This window comes from Lutra lutra, chromosome 3 (assembly GCF_902655055.1).
Source record: "Lutra lutra chromosome 3, mLutLut1.2, whole genome shotgun sequence".
NCBI lineage: Eukaryota > Metazoa > Chordata > Mammalia > Carnivora > Mustelidae > Lutra > Lutra lutra.
Genome location: NC_062280.1, coordinates 168,103,517 through 168,126,525, shown reverse-complemented (window position 1 = coordinate 168,126,525; position 23,009 = coordinate 168,103,517).

The following is a 23,009-nucleotide window of genomic DNA, read 5'->3' as shown; positions in this document are numbered from 1 at the left end:
GTATGTTTATGTCTCTCATTTACCTCTCATGTTTGAGAACCTTTTTCATAAAAATTTTGCATGTATTTGGTTAGATTTAATCTGAGTATCTTAAATGTTTTTGTTGTTACTGAGGATGAGACCGTTAAATTCTTTAATGAAATGCTATGTACCAAATATCTATTTTGAGATTTACTTCAGCAAACTTTCTGAGCACAGATTCAAATATTTTCTCATATTGATTTTGTTTATGGATAAGCTTATCTGTAACAAATGAAGATTTTATTTTATTCTTTGCAATTCTTACAGTTCCACTTCCTTTCTTTTTTATTCCTTCATCTTTTTTTCTTATTGCACTGTTTACAATCTCAAATAAAATGCTGAATGGTAAGGAGGAAAAAAAAAAAAAAAAACAGGTATCTTTGTCCCAACTCTTATGTTAAAGGAAGTGCTTCTAACCTCTCACCTTTAAATCTAATGTTCCTTGTAATGAATGTATTAACAGGTATTTTTTTTAAAGATTTTATTTATTTATTTGACAGAGAGATCACAAGTAGGCAGAGAGGCAGGCAGAGAGAGAGGAGGAAGCAGGCTCCCCGCTGAGCAGAGAGCCCGATGCGGGGCTCGATCCCAGGACTCTGAGATCATGACCTGAGCCGAAAGCAGCGGCTCAACCCACTGAGCCACCCAGGTGCCCCTAACAGGTATCTTTTGTAAGGTTAAAAAGGTACTAGGAATTTATATCACAAATTGGGCTAGAATTTTACGTGTACTTTTCCTACAACTATTTAATTTATCATTCTGTTTCTTTTTTACTCAGTTAATATTGTGTCTGCAATGAATTATATTAATAGACATTAAACAATTCTTTCATTCATTGGATAAATCTCTCAGTTGTTATATTTGATTTGCTAATATTTCATTATTTTTATATCTATGATTATAAATGATATTGGTCCACAATTTTCCTTTCAGACATTGCCCTACCCATGTTTGGTAGTATATACTTCTGGATGGGGGGAGGGGAGTATAGGAGTTGCTCATAAGATTATTTTATTTGTCTTTTTTTGTTATTTGGAAGTGTTACTAATAGAAGTCTAGGTACAGATTTGTTTTAATTTATCTCTCAGATAAATTAAGAGGGCTTCATCAATATGATAATTCACGTCTCATTAATTCTGGAAAACTTCTTACCATTATATCACAGAATACTGTCTTTACCACATTTTCTCTCTCCTCTCTTTTTAGAGAGCTCCAAATTTAGTTACTCTTATTCTGTCCTCCATGGCTTTTGACATCTCAGATGTTCTATTTCTTTATCTATGTACTAAATTCTAGTTAGTTTTTCAAGTCTGTTTTTCAATTTGGCTGTGTGAAACATGTTAACACATTCCTTGATGTCATTTCAATGACTTCCATTTCTTGAAGTTATTTCTTAAAATTCTGTGTATTTTTCATGGTAACTTATTCATGATTTATAATATGTATCCTTTTTTTCCCTTGTGTTTTCTGTACCTTCTGACTCATTGACAGGTAGATTCTTTTTTCATGCAAATGTTTTCCAAGGAAAGTCCATAGAAAAACCCTTATCATAGCATTCCTGTGGAGTTATGTTTTGTTTTATACCAAAGTAGGGGTATTATCAATGGAGATTTTTTTGTTTGTTAATTTCATAAATCAAGAGTACTACACCAAATGGTTTGCATGTAATATAAAAGTTAATGGTGATGATTCTGTCGAGCCTTGTTACTTCAACATCTTACTCCAGGTACTTTCTTTCGTGCAGTGGGGACAGTCTCTCTAATCCCCTTTCATGGAAAAGGCAACATTTCCAAAGTCTTGATCTTATGCAGTGGCATGATTTTGATCCCCTTTCTTTGCACATGTCTATTGCTATGCCTTTTAGCCTACTTGGAAAATAAAATCTGTTTGGGCCTGATATCCCCAAAGCTGTCGCAGTGTAGGCCTTACCTCTTAGGCTTTGAGTTTCCTCTTTGCTTATGGTATCTAAAGATTTGCATTATTCCTTTTGAGATCAGATAGATAGATAGATAGATAGATGGACAGATAGATGGTGGATATAGAGAGATGATAGATATAATTGGCAGCATATCTGTGTGTTAGGAGAATGGACAGTGCACTTTATCCCATCTTGCCATAGTGCAACAAGATGTCTGGAGTACTTCTGTTCTCAACTATTTTCCCCGGTTCTTTCCACTTTTAACCTTTGTCAGGTAAACTTGGGCATTTGTATCACTATATAGGCAGTATGGTGAAGGCCCTGGCTAGTGATGGGGATTCTAAAGGACATGCTTACATCTTTTCTTTTTCAAGTTTGGAAGACAGATTCACAACAGAGAATAACACAACTTCACTGTTCATATTGAATCTTTTGGCATGTCCTAGTGTACTTAGCAACAAACAAACACTTTGCAAGTCAAATAGCTTTGGCTCTGTCCGAATGCAATCAGATGCAGGAGGTCCCAGAGTACTCCTAAAATGGTCTGTAAAATTGTCGGCTATATTTTGAATAATCATAGAATTCAGTATTTCAGATTTTAAAATATGTGTTTATAAGAAAATAAGCAAAGTTCAGTTATATTTCAAGTCTTGATTTATTTTTGTCAAGCACTTCTCATTCATCCTAAGCTTGTTCTATTTTCACTAATTTGTATTTGGGACCCAACACAACACAAACTGGCTTTGCTTCAGATGTCTTTGTTTGTCAGTGGGAAAACAGTCATCAGGATATTCAAAGGGCATCAAAATTTTCAGAAGCACCAAAAGGGACCTTTGTAATGATTTTAAATTTTCCATAGACTTTCCCTCAATGGTTGTAAAAATCCTTCAGCAGCCCTGTGAATTATATCACAGTAGTTCAGGGGGAATGTTTGCTTATTTTTCAGCTGTGATGTTTCTATAAACAATAGGTCCCCATGAGAAAGCCAGATTCCCAGTGTGGTTGACTAATAGTTTGCTGTATTTGCCAAATTGGAGAGTTTGGCAATATTATATTCCTCTCCCTGACAGGAGTTATTTTTTCCTTCTAACAGAATGAAATTATTTCAGAGTTATGTGTAAGATCAACAACATGATACTCGCTTTGGCTTCGCAGTTTGGGTCCTGTGTCTTTATTATGACTCTAGATCTTGTATTTAATACCCACTGAGCTAAATGTCTATGGCTCAAGTTTGCCTGACATAAAAGAGTCAGATGAAAACAGGAGGATGTGAAGATTCTCCTTTGTACATTTTCCCTATACATGGCACCATTGATTTTCTTGGCTTCGTTAAAACATTACTAGTTTTATATTTCCTCTTGAGGGACATATAAGCATATTCAATTTGAAAGCATAGAGGATGGTACTAAGTAATGTCTTTAAGAGCAAGACACTAGTTTAGGCACTTTCACAAGCAATGTGTTATTTAATCCGAACACACTCGCTCTGCAGGAGTGTGAAGGAAGAAACATCAATCCAAGCCGTTACTTTTCACGGCCAGTTCCATTATCTCTTCTCCTATAATTTGTCTGCACTTCTTCTTTGCTTCCCATCCCTTAATGCTAAAGTCCTCATTCATACCTTAGTTGGAACACACACATCAAGGGGCTTTGACACTCAGGTGCAATTACCAATGATGCATTTGCCTCGATGAAAATGTCAGAATGTAGCAGCAGAAAGGTTACCTCCCTGCACTGCAGGGATAATCACTCTGCAAAGTGCCAAAGCTCTATTCACTCCACGTTCCTTTCAGATCTAATTCCAGGGAGGTTTCTCACATCAGTCACAGAAACTGATCCCTAAATCTGCATCTCCTGGGACAGTCCCACTAATTGGCAATCCCAGGTTTTGTTTTCTCTGAAGACTCAGGAAGGAAAGTTCACTTATGGAAATATTAGGTGGGTTTTTGACTTCGTGGGACCCATTTTTATAACGGATTTTAACCTCCTGTCTGATAAAGAGCTTCATCCTTTAGAGTGGTCAGTCATCTCAGTTGATGTCTGGGGGAGGAGGGTGAACGTCTGGGGCGGGGAGTGCCATCTGGATTCATGATGAATGTCTGGAAGCCCTATCTCTTTCAGCCTCTGAAGATCTCATCTCTTTGTGCCTGGCTTTAATTATCGAATAAGGGGAACAGGTGAGCCAAGAGGCCCTTCTGGGGGCTCAGGGAGAGAGGAAAACAGAGAAAGGGGGAGAAGATGAAGAAAACGGCCCTTCGGTTGTGGTTGCTATTTTACTCCTCTCACCAGTTTGGGGAGGAGGTAGGGACACACATGCTGGCTTTCTCTCCAACGCAGCTGAGACCTTTATGAAATCACTGCAGAAGCAGGGGCGGCAGGCACTATTTTTATCTCCAAATTGATTCAGCTGCACTCGCCGCTGTGCCTCTGACTTCATTGCTGCCTGGCCCTCCCCACCGCTGTCCTCACTCACTGCTTCCGCCCCGGATTGGGAGATTAGCTTAGGCTCCCCCTTGCGCCGCTCCCTTCCCTCCTGGCCCCTCGATGGGCTGGGCGCTGGCAGGGTCCTGCTGGAGCCCCCAACACCCACCCACCCACAGTGACAGGAGCGCATTGTGCTGCAGGCTCTGACAGCCCACAGGGGCACAGGGCCAAGCATCGGTGAGCCACTCAGGGTAGTACAGCATCTGATTATTCACCCCCCAATTTCCCCTTCCCCTTGGGAACACAGTTACAGAGTTCTAAAAAGAAATTTCAGCAGCTGAAATGCTGCACTCCTGAAATTTGCCAAGTGTGCCCCGTCTGAGGAAGGTCTACACTTTCAGACGCTGTTGCCAGGAAGATAGGACATTTACACGCCAGACTATTCATCTTCTCCTCCTTTCCAGGTTCATGGGGGCTCCACACTGAAGCTCCTGGAGAGAGCGACCTGCTTGAAAGGGCTGGAAGAGCTCTCCTTGTCTGGGGAGGCAAAGCAACAGGGCACGATGAGCCACCTTTGTTTTGCATGTGATGTTTGGAGTTGTCTCCCCGCTCCCTCTCCCTTAAATGCTGGGAGCTCTGCCAACACCAGGTAGTTTTCTATTCACACCTCCATGCCCTGTGCCTAGCAAACAGGGAGTTGGGACTCCAGAATGTTGGTCACAAAGAGAACAGTGAGCGGAGGCTTATTTTAAGGACTAAAAAATGGCATTAGAAAAACAAGAAAATGTGTTTATAGATTGAGGATCAGGTTGTCTCTGAGATTCTTTGGTTAATTATCCAAACTCTCAGCTTTCACTGGGATCCTGTGCTGAGCACAGGGCCTGACAGGCAGTGTGGTACTCTGTGGACGTGGGTGGGCCCGCTGACGGCCTGGTAGAGTGACTGAGTGACTCTCATTCAGGGTGGGCAGGGTTAGCCCCTCAGCAAATGTTTGTTGGATATACCCGTCAGTGTTCTAGGGACAACACCAAATAAGCCCTACTTGAAGGAGCCTATCAGCTACTAGGGAAGATGAGATTTGAGCAAATCCAGAATTCAAGTTACAAGCCTCGGGTGTAGATAGAGTTAGCTTGAAGGTGAAAAGGAAGTTGACAGTTAAGGGTACAAATGGAGTCTTTGAGGATGAACCAGCCTATGAGCTAGACATTGATAAATGGGTATTATCTGGATGAGAAAAGATCAAGAATAACATTTAGGCCCGTGCTGTCCAGCATGGCAACCACTAGTCACAAGTAGCTACTTAAATTTACATTTACATTTAAATTAATTAAACATTTTAAAAAATGAATTCTTCAGTAACATGAGCCAATATACGTTAAGTACTCAATAGCCACAGGGGACTAGCAGCTACCATATTGGATAGTGCATATCATTTTCGTTATTGCAGAAAGTTATTTTGGATGGTGTTGTTCTAAAGTTGGAGAACAGCATAAACAAAGGCACTTGAGTAGAAAAACTCAGGATAAAAGGAACACTCCATAGCTTGGAGTGACTAGAACAGTGGATGAATAAAAGGAAGCAGTCAGAAGTAAGAGGACCAGAAGATACAGGCTACCAAATTGAGGCTCAGGCATTAAACATATTAGCAGGTAATAGGTAATCTTCAAAGGTCCACAAGCAGGGAGATGGATACAATCAGAACTGTGCTTATGAAAGATACATATAATGCCTGTGTCTAAGATAGTTTTGAGTGGTTTTTTGGGTTCAAAATCTTTACACATCTGTTATCTTGTTTAATTCTCCAAATAAGCCAATAGGTAGGCAGAGCAGGTATGCCAAAAAGTTTCCAAGGCCACTAGGGGGTGGAAGAACTATGGAAAGAGTCACAAAGAAGCAAAAAAAGAAAGAAAAGAAAAAAGAAAGAAAAGAAAAAGAAACCATCCCTGTGAAAAACAGCTTCCTTCCCCTACCACATTCTCCCATAAGGGAAATTTCCCTTTTGTATCAAGAACTATTGATATATATTACAGTTCCTTCCAGGAGTTGAGCTATAGTAATAGAAACTGATAACCCTGAAGAGGAGGCAAAGGTCATGTGACAAAGTGGCTTCATGTTTGACATAGGAAAGACAAAATCACGATGACGACAAATTGGAGCCATTTAAAAGAGCATTGTAGGGAGGGTTTAGTATGATCAACAGGGCGGCTATAGGTTGTGTGGCCCCCTGGAGTTGGTCACGCACAGCATGCCCGGATCACCATCAGCTTGAAAGGAAAACAGCTGGGCTCATCTGAATGCCCAGAGGAAGCTAAAGCCTGAGAACACAATTGAAAATCAAACATGATGCAGGTATTCCTGAGAAAAACCTCTTGGAGACCCTCAAATCCTACCTTGTGGGTAAGTGTGGGAAGAAGAGCATGGATCAAGCCAACTTAGGATTGCTTTCCATTCTTTGCATTCTAGTTGAGTACCCTTGGGTAGGCCAATTAACTTCTCTGCTCCTAAATTTGCTCATCTATAAATCTATAGAAATCTGTAGCTATTCCTCAGGACTGTTGAGAGGATTCAGTGATGGGAGATGTATGAAGCATGTCGTGGGTGCCGAGTACTTAGTTAAACTTACCGGAAGGTGGAGCAAAGGTTTTACCTTTTCAGAGCAAATGCACTGTTCTAGTTCCAGATCAGGAAACATGAAGATCATTTATCAGACTGTCATGAAGTCTCCATTCCAGGTCCCCAAGAATGATCATCCCTCTCTTGGAAAAAAAAAAAAAAAAAAGACAAGTCTGTTTGTTTTTTCCAGCTCCCTGGTGAGAGACAGTATATTCACAGAATATTGCCTGTTTGCCTGCCATCCATCAGTCTAGTTGTGGATGTGAAATAAACACTGGGCTGGGGCCTCTGAGAGAAGGTTTATACGGATTTAGTGAGGTGCAAATCCCAGTGCAAAGGTAAAGTTTGATTTTTGTTACTGATATAAACACATTGCTTCAGGCCTAAGCTCCTGTCCCCTCCTGCTTCTAATCCTGCTTTCTTTAAACCCTAATAAACAGAGCAAATTTTACTGGTTGCCTCATTCCCAATATGTTATTGCCTCTTTCGTACCAGTTTATGTATCCGGGCCTTGACTAAGCTACAATTTATTTATAGGGCCATTTCCTCTTCCGGTTATACCGTGTAACAATTACAGCATGGGATGTCAAGAAGTCCTATTTTTTTTTTTTCCCCTCTTGGCTTCTTCTATTTGGGGAAAAGGTTTTCTTCTAATTTTCATCAAAACAGCTGCCTCTTCCAATCTCTTAGGTAGCAAAGTAAATGGAAAAAGAACCTTCTTAAACAAGACAAATTAAGACCACTGTTTTAAAGGTTTTTAAAAGAAGAAGACAGTATTTGAATTGAGAGAAATAAATGCCTTCTGAAGCTTAAAGTAAACCCCCTGAGAAGTGGGGGTAAGCAGATGCCTTTTTCCCCCCCAGAATACCTCCAGATCCCTTGCTGGCCCACACTAGGTAAGAAATAAGAAAGAGGCAAGTTTGAAACTACATTCATCTTCTGCGAAAAGCAGCTGAGAACTTGGAAGGCATTTTTTTTTTTTTTTTCATCATTCTGTTTCTTGCAGCCCTAATTACTCTAGGAACTTCTAAGTTTCTGGCCATTGAAGATGCTTTCTAAATAGAGTTTGGGTGATCCCACAAGCAACCTTCTCACCCAGCCTAGGTTGATGTGGATGAAACGAAGGCTCCTTTAGCACACTGTGTTTTGGAAGTGTAGAAATACTTTTATAGGTCCAAATACAACCTTTTATAAGATTAAGGGCGAAAAAGAGAGAAGTTCATTTAACCTTTCCATAATTGTGCTTCCATGATTTGCTTGCCAACTTCATGCCTCCCTTACACTCAGTAGCTTCTCAGTCTGAACTGCACTGATGGAGGAAGTCCATGGAGCAAGAGAATCTGGGCTTCTGAGCTGAATTTTAGAGTAAGGTGATTCATGACAGGCTAGATCTTTCTGCTTCTCTTAAATCTCCTGCAAAGAATGCCAAGTAGGACCAAATTACATAGCCTTTAACAAGAAGGCTGTTAGAGGCCCCCAAATGAAGACAGACAAGTGGCTGGGAGGACTGCATATTTTTTGACAGGGAGAATTGTTCATTGAGAGCTTGAATTCCACAGGAAGGACTTGGGGGAAAGTCAAGGAAAAACAAAAAATGTGTTCTTTGCCTGGATAGCTTTACCTTGGGAATCTCTGAACCACGCTGATGACTTTAAATGTGAAAAATTGCAGAGGACTGATTTTAAAACATTTTTGTTGTTGATTTTTGAGTAGATAATTTTACCAAATTATGTGAATATGGAATGAATTACCACACTTCCCTCTTGATTTCTAAATATATTTCTCCATTGTGCATATGAAAGAAAATTTCAAAAGAGCAAAAATTGGTGACAACTTTACTGTCTTTCATAAAATTAAGTCACAATCCATTCTGAGCTGGAATACCCAAGCCCAGCTCAAGCTATGTCTTCAGCACGGGTGACTCTTAGGCTGGCAAGAATTAGCTCATGGAAGACAATGTACACAATTGGAGTTGTATATAAAGATTGATGAATTCCTTACACACACATCATGACCTTAAAGTGAGCTCTTTGCACAAGAGGAATGTTTGTTACAGCCACGAAATATCCCTCAATACATAAAATATGATGCATGTTATCATTCATAATTATTTGTGTCCTTTCCACGATATAGGTGTGTTCCAGGTATTGGCTGTCAAAGACCATTTTTATTCACTTCAACCAAAAAAATCATAAACATTATTCAGTGGTGCTAAAAGAGTTAAAAAGTAGTGGAGCTGTCATTCCCCCATCTGTAGTAAGTAGCCTCTAAACATCTTTTTCCACAGAATTTTTATAAGAATAGATTAGATGAGGGGTACCTGGGTGGCTCAGTGGGTTAAAGCCTCTGCCTTAGGCTCAGGTCATGATCCCAGTGTCCTGGGATCGAGCCCCACATCAGGCTCTCTGCTCTGCAGGGAGCCTGCTTCCTCCTCTCTCTCTGCCTGCCTCTCTGTCTACTTGTGATCTCTGTCTGTCAAATAAATAAATAAAATCTTAAAAAAAAAAGAATAGATTAGATGATAAGATTAATAAATTAGGTTAAATATATCTGAATATGTCTACCAGTGGCAGGCACTATGTAGATGCTCAATAAATATATTTTTGCTTCCTTTCAAACAGGTTGCAAATATTTCAGTCTCATTGAGATTATTTATTGTTTTTCTGTAAAGAAAGTCTTTGAATAATGGAAATCTTCCATGTAGCCATATAGACTTAGTAGGATATATCCTAATTTGAGAAGAGCATAAAGCACATTTTTGTGCAAATAACACACTTCTAGTAATGCCTGGGCAATTTTTTCTTTTTTTTAAATTTTAATTCCAGTATAGTTAATATACAGTTTTATATTAGTTTCAGATATACAATATAGTGGTTCAACAGTTTTATACATTACTCAGTGCTCATCATGGTAAGTGTATTCTTAATCCCCTTCACCTATTTCACCCATACCCCCACCCAACTTCCCCTGGTATTTATCAGTTTGTTCTCTATAGCTAAGAGTCTGGTTTTTTTGGTTTGTTTCTTTTTTTCTTTGCTTTGTTTCTTAAATTCCGCACATGAGTGAAATCATATGGTATTTGTTTTTCTCTGACTGGTTTATTTAAGTTAGCATTATATACTCTGGATCGAATCAGGCTATTGCAAATAGAAAGATTTCATTCTTCTTGATGGCTTATTTTTATATGTATACACACACACACACACACACACCCCACCTCTTCTTTATCCATTTATCTGTCAATGTATATTTGGGCTGCTTTCATAGTTTGGCTGATATAAATAACACTGAAATAAATATAGGGGTTCATGTATCTTTTTGAATTAGTGTTTTTTGTATTCTTTGGATAATACCCAATAGTGGAATTACTGAATCATATGATAGTTCTATTTTTAATTTTTTGAGGAACTTGTATACAGTTTTCCACAGTGGCTGTGTTGGTCTGCATTCCAACCAACAGTGCACAATTGTTCCTTTTTTCCACATCTTCACCATCATTTGTTCTTTCAGGTTTTTGATCTTACCCCTTCTGACAGGTGTGAGGTGGTATCTCATTATGGTTTTGATTTCCATTTCCCTGATAATGAGTGATGCTGAGTATCTTTTCTGGTGTCAGCCATCTGTATGTATTCTTTGGAGAAATGTCTGTTCATGTCTTCTACCCATTTTTAATTAGATTATTCTTTTGTTGTTGAGTTGTATAAGTTCTTTACATATTTTGGATTAACCCATTATCAGATATGTCATTTGCAAATATCTTCTCTCATTCATTAGGTTGTCTTTTAATTTTATTGATTATTTCCTTTGCTCTGGGGAAGCTTTGTATTTTGGTGTAGTCCCAATAGCTTATTTTTGCTTTTGTTTCCCTTGCCTCAGGGGATATATCTAGAAAAATGTTGCTAGAGCAAATGTCAAAGAAATTGCTGCCTGTGCTCTCTTCTAAGATTTTTATGGTTTCAGGTCTCACATTTAGGTCTTTAATCCATTTCGAGTTCACCTTTGCATGCAGTGTAAGAGGTCTAGTTTCATTCTTTTCATGTAGCTCTCCAGTTTTCCTAACACCATTTGTTGAACAGACTTTTTCCCTGTGCATATTCTTACCTCCTTTGTCAAAGATTAATTGACCATATTACTATGGGTTTATTCCTGTGTTCTGTACTCTGTGGCGTTGATCTAAGTGTCTTAATTTTTGTGTCAGTACCATACTACTTTGATTACTACAGCTTTGTAGTATATCTTGAAATCTGGAATTGTGATAACTCCAGTTTTGTTCTTCTTTTTCAAGACTGCTTTAACTCTTTGGGGTCTTTTGTGGTTTCATATGAATTGTAGGTTTATTTTTTCTAGTTTTGTGAAAAATGCTGTTGGTATTGTGATAAGGATTGCGTTACATCTGTAGGTTGCTTTGGGTAGTATGGACATTTTAACAGTATTTGTTCTTCCAATCCATAAGCATAGAAGATCTTTCCATTTATTTGTGTCGTCTTCAATTTCTTTTATCAGTGTTTTATAGTTTTCAGAGCACAGGTCTTGTACCTCCTTAGTTAAATTCATTTCTAGGTATTTTATTAATTTTGGTTCAGTTGTAAATGGGAGTGTTTTCTTAATTTCTCTCTATGCTACTTCACTATTAGTATATAAAAATGCAACTGATTTCTGTATAATAATTTTGTATATCCTGTAACATTACTGAATTCATTTAACAGCTCTAATGGTTTCAGTGGAGTCTTCAGTGTTTTCTATATAGCATCATGTCATCTGCAAATAGTGAAAGTTTTACTTCTTTCTTACCAATTTGGATGTCTTTTATATCTTTTGTTTTCTGGTTGCTGTGGCTCAACTTCCAGTACTATGTTGAATGAAAGTGGTAAGAGTGGACATCCTTGGAAAGTGCATTCTTTGTCAACAAGGAGAACATGATGTCCATTAGTCTTGGAAAGAGTTGCATAAAACACTCATGCCTAGGCAGGGAAATGGGGATATGTGTAATGGAAATCAGGGACAAAAAGATCAAGAGATGTATAATTGATGGACTCCTTATAACAGAGGTAGAAACACTGAATTTTGAAACTGGTATGTTGCCCAGTTGCAGACAAAGTTTGTCTAATAGGAAAGTTTCCTGATGTTAGTATATTAACATTATTAGGATGTTAATGGGTAATATTAGGATAATAATAATAGGATAATATTAGTATATTAATTAGCATATTAACATTGGAGGCCAAGAACTGCTACAACCAATATAGCAGCCAGCAATTTGAAGTAACTGGTGCAGGTCATAAACACTGAACCATAACAAAGAAGCCACACAAAACAGAAACATGACCCCACCTCCCTCTGCCCACAGGTGAGAAGTGATAGCAGCTAATGAGAAGGCCTGTCATGTGAGACATTTATAATACCTCATTTAATCCCCACATCTTCAGAAAATAAATTTTATCACCATTTTATTTTTTTTAAAGATTTTGTTTATTTATTTGAGAGAGAAAGAGCATAGGGAGAGGGACAAATAGACTCCATGAGGAGTGTGGAGACTGATGGGGAGTTCAATCCCACCACCCTGAGATCATGACCTGAGTCAAAACCAAGAGTTGAATATGTAACTGACTGAGCCCCTCAGGCAACCCTTATCACCATTTTAAAGGGAAAAAAAATGGAGGTTATTAAATATACCCAGGATTTATTCGTTAAATAGTTGAACAAGAAATAGGACATGGGTATGTTTAACTTTAAAGTCAGATGCCTTATACCATACCCTTCCTTTTGTTATAGTTTTGTCTGGTTTTTATTTTAATACACTTAAAATACACTTACACTTAATACTCTTAACTGAACTCTGGTCTTTTGCAACAACATGGATGGAACTAGAGGGCATTGTGCTAAGCAAAATAAGTCAATCAGAGAAGGACAAATACCATGATTTCACTCATATGAGGTATTTTAAAAAACAAAACAGATGAACATGGGGAAGGGAAGGAAAAATAAAATAAGATGAAAACAGAGAGGGAGGCAAACCGTGAGAGACTCTTAACTATAGGAAACAAACTGAGGGTTGCTAAAGGGGAGGTGGGTGAGGGAATGGGGTAATTCAGTGATGGCATTAAGGAGCGCATTTGAAGTAATGAGCACGGGGGTGTTGTATTCAACTGATGAATCACTAAATTCTACCCCTGAAACTAATAATACACTATATGTTAATTAAATCGAATTTAAATTAAAAAATAACTGCAAGTGAGTTTTGAAGTTCGTACTATGAAATATTTTATTTTTTGCTCAATAATTTCTTCAGTTGTCTTTTGAAAGGCCCAAGTAACAATATTACCTTCAGGTATTTCTGAAGATCTGAATCAAATCTAAGTGGTCTAAGCTGATATTTGTCATCAACCTTCAGATGATCTGATTGAACAACACTGATTACTAAATATTTCTGTCAGCTACTTCTACAAGGTAATGAAAATAGGCAGTTAAAGTGTCTTTAAAGATATATGATGCTTGAAGGCATTGGATTTTAATTATCATCAACATCATTGCCATTATCATCATCATGATTGCAATGAACTGAATGTTTGCTTTGCCCCCAAATTCAGATATTAAAATCCTAACCCCCAATGTGATGGTATGAGAGGGTGGGGCCTTTCAGAGATAATTAGGTCATGAGGGTAGAGCCTTAATGAATGGGCTAAGTAAGTACCCTTGTAAAAGGGACCCTATAGAGCTCCCTGGCCCCTTCCTCCATACAAAGCCAATGAGACTTACGTAGTAGGCAACCCAGAAGAGGGCTTTCATCAGAACAACCATGCTGAGACCCTGATCTCAGACTTCCAGCTTTCAGAACTGTGAGAAATAAATTTCTGGTTTTTTACAAGCCAGCAGTTTACGGTACTCTGTTATAACAGCCCAAACTAAGACAATAATCATCATTTTTAGTCATTTAAGTGTAAACTGGTAAGACGGAAAAGTGGGCATTCTGGACTTGAAGCCAGAGGCTAAGCTAGACCTGCAGGGCACCCTTCTGTCTCTTTCCTCAAGCTGCACTGAGGGGACTCTGAAGAATTTTTGTGTTACAGGGGATTCAGGTGGAAAACTTCTGGGTTAAGCTGTTCATTATTTTTTGAAAGTTTTCTTTCCTTTTTTTATTATTATTTTTTTTTGTTTTTTAAAGAATTGTAGTAGGCTGGTAGATGCTATGGATATAAATGTAATTTACATGTAGCTCTTTACGGATCAGAGTGAGCAATCCACATACTAAGCTTCAATTTCATAAGTAGTGATAAGCCTTCAATCCTTTGTTGCTTTCCCATGAGGGCTTCATTAGGTTACACTCAGCATTAACGTGGCTATTTTGTGCATAGCTCCGTTTTAGTGGTCACCTACACATTTACCTGAAAGACTCAATGTTGCCATACATTTAGCATGTGTGTAGTCTGTCCTCTTACTGGCCAAAGATGGGGGAGAGGTCAAAGAGGGATAGAGCTCTCTTTTTTCCCCTTCTTCTCATTTTCCTTTTGCTAATGAAATAGTTTTTAAGTCTTCAGAGTTCAGTATAGGGAAGAAAACGGTCAGTTTTTCAGATGTGTACTTAACAGTTCTGGGTAGAATGTTATAGTTGTTTCCCAAGTTCTGAATATATAACATGCAGGGCCCAGAACAGAATCCCCTGGGTGGGGGACTGATTCCATAAGTCACCATGCACCCTGCTCAGTGCTGAGAGAGGTTACTACTCATGTTCTCTTGTCTTCTCTCAGGCTAGCCCACCAATGTCTAATGGGACTGCTGCAAAGAACACAGGAGGATACCATGATGAGCCCTGATGTGGGCGTTTGATGACCTCCCGTATCTTGGAAAGAGCCAATTTCCTTGCAGTTCCGTCCCAAGTTCTCTTTCTCTAGGCTCTAGTCAGGCTGCTGGAATTTGTATCCTGTATCCTCCATTATTGGCCTGGGTGACTCTGAGCAAGGCACCATTTCCCTTGTCTGGAAAATGTAATAGCACCGCTTGCTTGTACTTGCTCTGAGATGAAGTGAGTGGCATGCCCAAACAGGTTTTGTCAAATGGTGTCTCTTCTACAATCAGTGTCTCCTTCACTGGCACCATCATCAACTCTTAGTAGCAAACACTTTCCTACCTTCGTGGTGCACACCTCATTCTCCACCTCCTTTCCCTCCATTTAATCCCCAAAGTATTTCTTAGCAGCAATCTACCGAGGAAATTTTGCTTATTTTACAGTTTTTCCTTCTTTTAATTTTTAAACTTTCTTTGGGTGACTCTAGTCTCTTTTGCCCTTAAGTAACACACCATACATGGATAGTTTTTCCATTTACATTTCTAAATGTATCTCCCCCACCTCCAATGTCAAGTGCCATAAATCCAGTTGCTATCAATTGTTTCCTAGATGTAACATTGAAATTTCAAACAAAATCTGCTAAGATGAACTAATAGTTGATATTATCATGTACTCTGCCAGCCTCCCAGAAGTGGCTCTTCCTGCTCATGCCCCTATGATGACATGATAATCTCAATCATCCACCACCTGTGCAATCCTGGGACCAGCATTTAAGTGTCCCTCGCAGTTCAGATAGTTAAGATACTTCAATTCATCCACATTAGAGACCTATGAATTTTCTCAGAATGATTGCTCTTAAATTAGAATTTTATATAGCATAAAATTAATTGAAGTATTTCAGAGTTGTTCAAAATCAGTTCTCCATTAGAATTACAGATCTTAGTGCTTGAAGGAATTTGGGCCTTCTGTCATCTATTGTGTACCTTGTAAACATCAATCACTGAACTCAGTGTAGGGAATACAAATAAATCCAAGACAGACCCTTCTTTGAACCACGTGCTAGCTCATTAGGGAATGAAGATTGGTGAGCAATTTGAGTACATTTCTCTCTGGCAAGGTTTACAATTGCAAGTTCTATAGAAACATAAAAAGGGCAGACTCTGGGAATCTTAACCCAACATCTCAGCAGTGTACAGATATTTTGCCATTTGGGCTGATAATTCAAAAGAAGCATGATTTCTGTATCTCCTCCCTTAGCTCCAGTTTATCCACCACGCAATTATACATGGTCCCTGGGACATCTAGTGCTTATTCACCTAATGTTAAACCCCTCCCTCCTTGCTAAGTATGAGTAGTTTTACAGTAGTTTTAAAAAATCTCTCCCTCTAAGCTTGAACCTCTTTTGAGTATACAGAATTATTTTCTGTTGTTATAGACTACTTAACTAAGCACTAATGGCATCTATCACTAAAAGTACTCACTGCATACATTTAAGGGTAGTTGTAGTTTCAGATAGTTTAAATCACCACATGGTAAAAATAGCCTCTGTATTCTTTAGATTCAAATCGCTCATTACATATGAACATTTAACTTCTTTCATCTTCCAGTCACGACATTTTATAAACGTATTTAATTAACTCTTTTGTTTCACTAACCAACTATAATACAAAGAACTAAAGGTAATTTGGTGGGTTCTTAATAAGAACCAGGTGGCTTACTTTCTATGAACATTACTGTAATTTTCTCAGTGTTTTTATACGGTCCTTGCCATTCATAATGTTTTTCTTGCATAGTGGAAAAAAGAGACATATCATCATGCCCCATATTATAGACATATCATCATGCCTACTCTTTATATTTTTATCCTTTAGTGTAAATTTAAAACACACTATAAATTTCTTTACTGAACACTACAGGTCTGGTCTCAATGTGCATAGAGCCACTGTCAGAAGTCTTAAGTCCTGTTATTTTAAAAGTTCTACTCCAAAAGCTCCACTGGCACTGATGTTCAATGTACCAGTTTATCCCATTTTGTAAACTCATGGTCTTTTTCAGAATTCAAAATAGCCTAATCCATAAAATAAATAAATAAATAAACAACATCAACAACAAACATACATGAGTTCTTACTATGTCAGGATACTAAACCTGATACTATAATTGCCATAAAAGAAAAAGAAAAACATATTGAGTTTTGAGTTACCATAAAATGACAGGCATGTTTCAGAGTTACCACTGACCCACATTCATCATCACAGCACTATGCTCACAAAAGGATCCTTCTACATGTAGCAAGAGAGGAGAAATTATATCCTCTTTTTTCCACCCTTAAATTCAAATCAAATTCACAAATTCCACTAATCCCCAGCAGATAGAGAAGATGGTGTTGACAATTTGCAGGGGATCTGAGGGGTACAGCAATGGTGGCATTCACTACCAACCACATCACCTGCCCCAGAAGAAGCAATGTGGTCAGTGCCATTCAATGCCAAGAACTATGCAATTAGCACTCTGTTATGTCTAGTGAGAAGGAGGTCTCAGAAGGTATTTATACCACTAATCACCGGAAGAGATCTATTTGTGCCATTAGAAATGGGATAATATTAAAAGATAACCCTAAAGCTCACATTATTCCTAAACCATTGTGAAATGCTTACCATAAAATCAGTTTGCTCCTGTATGTCGCTACTTCTAAACATTGATAGTCATCAGGAGCTGAGTTTCAGTATAATTCTAGCAAGAACTTTTGTAATGGAGTGTTACTATTTTTCAAAAGAATAATTCTGGGACATTTCCCAGATCAGCATCTGGCTTTTTCATAGCTCCCTAAGGAAAGGACTTATAAGGGACAGCAGTGGAATAATTACATTTATTAGCAATTTATTTTATGCGTGAATTTTTTTACACATCTGTAAGCAGCCCACACTTTCTCAGGTACCAACTGGTTCTGTTTTCCTTTAGTTGTCTCTGAGTACCTGACATGAATGATAATACCTAGGAGTGCACCTCCCCCCCCACACACACTTCAGTGAGTGTTCAGTAAGAGTCAGTTTCATAATGAGTATCTGTAGTTTGTTGGGTGGAACACATTTTCCAGCACATAAACTCTTCTTTTGTAACAGAATTATTTTCAAGAACTGTCACTAATCACACTAATTTCAAATTAAGAAACAATTAAATAGAACATGGGGAAGAGCTAAACGGCCCAGACGTGAAAATAGAAATAACAAGGGAAATAGTAGTTCTCCAGCTCCACTGAGGCAGCAAAAGAAAACAAGTGTAACCCTAGAGATGACTGAAAAATTTGAGAGATAGACTGTTCTTCTTGGGAGAGAATCTATAAAATTCACTAGGTTGTCAGTGAAGTCCACTGTCCTATCTTTTATATTAAGTCATTACTGAATTTCGGAATACAGATGATTGGGGTTACTTAAATCTAAGTGATAATAAGTTGCATTATTTCTTTCAACATATAATTTATTAAGTCACTGGGTAAACTTGATGTGAATAAAAAAGGTCTCCCCACAGGCAAAATGTACCCTAATAAAGAAGACATATGTAGACACTGACAAATATAATACCAGACACAATGACATAAATGACCTAAGTGGGACATATGTAAAGGGTCCTGGAATTCTGAGTGAGGGCTAGCTTGGAATTGGAACAGGAAAAAGGAAATTCATGAAGAAGATGGCATATAAACAGAATTTTGAATTATGATTGGGATTTCAGTTGGTGGAGATATTGGGAAATGCAAACCAGTTAGGAATACTTTAATATCATAGAAGTAAAAAAAAAAAAAAAAAGATAAATGAGTTTATCTCATTGGAATGTAGAGCATTCTTGCAATAACATGGAGAAGGCAGTTTGGGATAAACCTTATGTGAAAAAAAAGGAAACTTGGATATCTGAGCAACTGGTTATATGAAACACAGATAAGACACTGAAGGATGGGTGAGAAACAAAAGCTGTACTTAAGTTATAAAATATGGTTTCTTACTATAAGGAAAATGTGTCCTATTACTAGGAGATACCATTGTTTTACTACATAGATGCCTACTTTTGCAGATAGAATTCTCAAAGTGAGAGCTAGAAGAGAATTAATTATTCTATATGAAGGAACAGATAAAAATGCCTTTGTAGGAAAAAAAAAATCCAAGAAAAAGATTCAGAGGAATCAGGTTAGATACTATTCAGAAAAAAGGGTCAAAGAAGAAAAGAATAATTGAAGATCAGCCAAAGAGAGATTAAAAAGAGAGGGAGAGAGAGAGAGAGAGAGATCTAATGAGACATTTTTCAGTTGTTTTTTGAAGGCCTTGGGATATCGGTCCTTCTATCTCTTCCATCTATAGTGCATTCTAAAGCAGAGGTACAGGAATGCTGAATTCTGTACTCATAGGGACAGAAGTCTTAATACGATGTCTGAAAGCTATAGACCATGAGCTCTGATGATATTTGACAATATTGTATTATACTGTGGAAGTGGGCCCTTACCTTCAGAAGAAGGAGTCTGGATTTCACTAAACAGATAATGAGGAGCCACTGAAGTTTGACTTCTTTTGCTTATAAATCAAATCTGTGTCTTAGAAATAAATATACCTCTGATAGAAACATAGATCTTGGAAAAGTAGAGGTTGAGAAAGTGAGAAACAGTTTATGAGACTATAAAATAATCTGGTTTAGAAGGATTGATCAACTGAATTAGGGCAATGGCAGTAGGAATGGAAATAGGAGACAGTTTTGACAGGTGTTTGCAAATAAAGCCAAAGGGAATTGGCACACCACCAATTTGAGTAATGTTGAAAAAATTGATCTCAAAGAGTTCCTGGCAAAGAAAATGCAAGCTGCTTTCAGTAGCCTGTCAGTGGGATTATTATACTATTATTTTAAAACTATTTTACAAATAAATAATTTTGTTAATTAAACTAAAAACAAATGTTTACTGCATGAGATAATACTGTGAAATTGAACAAAGGAAACTTCATTTAAAATGCTTGTGGGAGGCCAGAATGGGAGGGAGGGGCTTTCACATCCTGCCACTCATCATCTCTTGTAGACCCCAACAGGAGGAGAGGTACCTTACATTCCCAGCAGTAAGAAGCCTATACATTGCTATCACAACAGAAGGAAGAAAGAAGTCCTTCACTGGCAATAGCTTAGCCAATGAGAGACTGTCACAACTCAGCCAATGAAAAGCCGCTATTCCGTAACTCTCAGCTATTCCCAAATAAACCCATTTTTGCTGGTGAAATAACTGACAATTTTAAGGTTAACAATGAAAATTCAACCAAGGGAATTAAATAAAACCATTGGATTATAAAAATCACTATCAGCTCCTCTTTTTGTGTGTGTGTAAATTTATGCACATTTAGCTTTGTCCTCTGAAATTTCCTAGAAGCAATGACAAGTGATAGCACTGTGCATTCCAGGTCTTTGATTTTTGTCTCTCAATACCATCTTTTTTTTTTTTTTAATTTATTTTGTACAGAGAGATCACAAGTAGGCAGAGAGGCAGGCAGAGAGAGAGGGGGGAAGCAGGCTCCCTGCCGAGCAGAGAGCCCGATGTGGGACTCGATCCCAGGACCCTGGGATCATGACCTGAGCTGAAGGCAGAGGCTTTAACCCACTGAGCCACCCAGGTGCCCCTCTCAATACCATCTTTATATCAATAGGAAAGAGAATCCCACTTGAGGTGGTTTATACTCATATTCAAAATGGAACCATTTGGCAGCTACCATCCAAATACAGGAGGTGGAGTATGCTGCAAGACAAGTTACACGTATTCTCCAACAAATCAATGGCATATAAAAAAAAGCATCAGGGTGCGGGCACCTGGGTGGCTCAATGGTTCAAGCCTCTGCCTTCGGCTCGGGTCATGGTCTCAGGGTCCTGGGATCGAGTCCCGCATCGGGCTCTCTGCTCTGCAGGGAGCCTGCCAGAGAGCCTGCTTCCTCCTCTCTCTCTCTCTGCTTGCCTCTCTGCCCACTTGTGATCTCTCTCTGTCAAATAAATAAAATCTTTAAAAAAAAAAAAAAAAGCATCAGGGTGCCATTATAGGATAAAAGACATTTAAGAAACAGTAAGTTTAGATCTCATCAGAATAATTCAACTGTTCAAACTTACTTTCAATATAATCAGAAAAACTTTGGATTGTATTAAGAATTTGCTCCTAATTCTGTTAGGTATACTGTTTGGTAGGAAGAAGAAGGAGAAAGAAAAATGTCATTATAAGTTGAAGATGTACCCTGAAGTTTGTTTCTGGTGAAAAGATATGATATCTAGAATTTCCCTTAAAATACTAAGGAAACAAAGTGAAACAATGTGTGGAGATGAGTTGGTGCAGTTGGAAGGGGAACAGATGAAAATAGCTCAGCAAAATGTTGAAAATTATTGAAGCTGAGTGATACATTTATGCAACTCACTAACCTTTATTCTCTAACTTATGTATGTTTGGAAATTTCCACAAAAGAATGGTCAAAGAAAAGATTCCTGCTCAGTTTTAGATTACAAGGTAGACTACTTCAATAAGCACGTAAGTGGTCTCTCCACTCCACATACATCCCCATTTGATTCATTTCCAAAATTGTCTCCATGTTCTCTGTTTTTTTGTTCATGGGACATCTGCACTTTCATGGATTCCAGTTGCCCCAATTCCAGTTGTTTGTCAGATTAAGTAGCAGCTCATAGGGCCTGCCATTTAAGGTTCTTTTACTTTTTTTTAAAATTGAGGTGAAATTCATATAACATAAAATTAACCATTTTAAAGTGAACAGCTTAGTGGTATTTCATACATGCACAGTGGTGTGCCAACAGTACTCCTATCTAGTTCCAAAGCTTTTCATCACCCCATTAGGAAACCTCAAACCCATTAGGGGTTACTTTAGGATCCTTTTAGTCTGGCCCAAACTGAGGAATTAGATATGTCTCTAAATATGGCCAGTGCCTTTCTTATTCCCATCTCACATTGGTCCTTCTCTAATAATGTCTTTCCCAATTACTGCCTTTATATTATAAAACTCATTTAAAGTCCAAAGCAAATTCCACTTTATTCATGGAGTCTCAACAATGCCATAAATTGGGTTGGTATTCTACTTTATCTGAATTCAAGTTTTGACATGTCTTATACTAATGAAAGATTATGCTCTTTGTTCAGATTATATTGAATATAGAATTTATATTTCACAGTTTATTATTTCAGTAATAATGAAACAGCAACAACACCAAAAACCTAGAAGAAAGAAAATTCTATCCTCAGCCAGTTCTTTGGACTATTATATCTAAGGGGAAGAAAATGGGTTTGGAATAAGAGAAAAACAGAGCTCAGCCTCTGCAGTAGGTAAATTCTCTGGAAAAAGGCTGACTCCACATTAAATCACAGTGTGGAGGAGAAAGTTACCATGATTGCCAACACTGTCAAAGTCTCTATAATAGACAGGGTTCCAAAATCATTTTACAAAACAAAATGAAACAAAACATGCAGTGAGGCTAAAAATAATGGGAAAATCTATGTGCATAAGTGTTCAGCATTTGAAAATTCCCCACAAGGTCATTTTTGGCAAACGCTTTTTTGTTGGTTGAGTCTGGCACTAGAACTATGTAGGACTGCCAGAGCCATCCATATCCACCTGGTTTTATTCCATGGCTCCATCAGTCTCTTGGTCCCCAATCCTGCCAGGAGCAGAGCCTGGCACAGGTGAGGATGAATCACAGATATCACAGGAATATGGCAATTGTAAAGGCCTTTGTGCTTTAGAGGGAACTCAGTCCAATCTCCTCATCCTTTTTTTTTTTTTTTAAAGATTTTATTTATTTATTTGACAGAGAGATCACAAGCAGGCAGAGAGGCAGGCAGAGAGAGAGGAGGAAGCAGGCTCCCCGCTGAGCAGAGAGCCCGATACGGGGCTCGATCCCAGGACTCTGAGATCATGACCTGAGCCGAAGGCAGCGGCTTAACCCACTGAACCACCCAGGTGCCCCCAATCTCCTCATCCTAAAGAGGAAATGGCGATCTCAAGAGTAGAGATGGACTTTTCCAAATTTGCTTAATTAGTAGCAGCAAAACCCATTTTAGAATTCAGATATTCTGGTCCTGATTCCAAGATTCTTCCCCAGGACCTAAGTTATTTTTTGTGTATATATTCTTTTATTTTTATTAAGTTTTATTAAACCCATTTATTTCATTTTTCTGTGCCTGTGAGTTTTGCTTCAAAGCTTAGTTTGTGATATTACTTGATTTTCCTTGAGGAAAAGA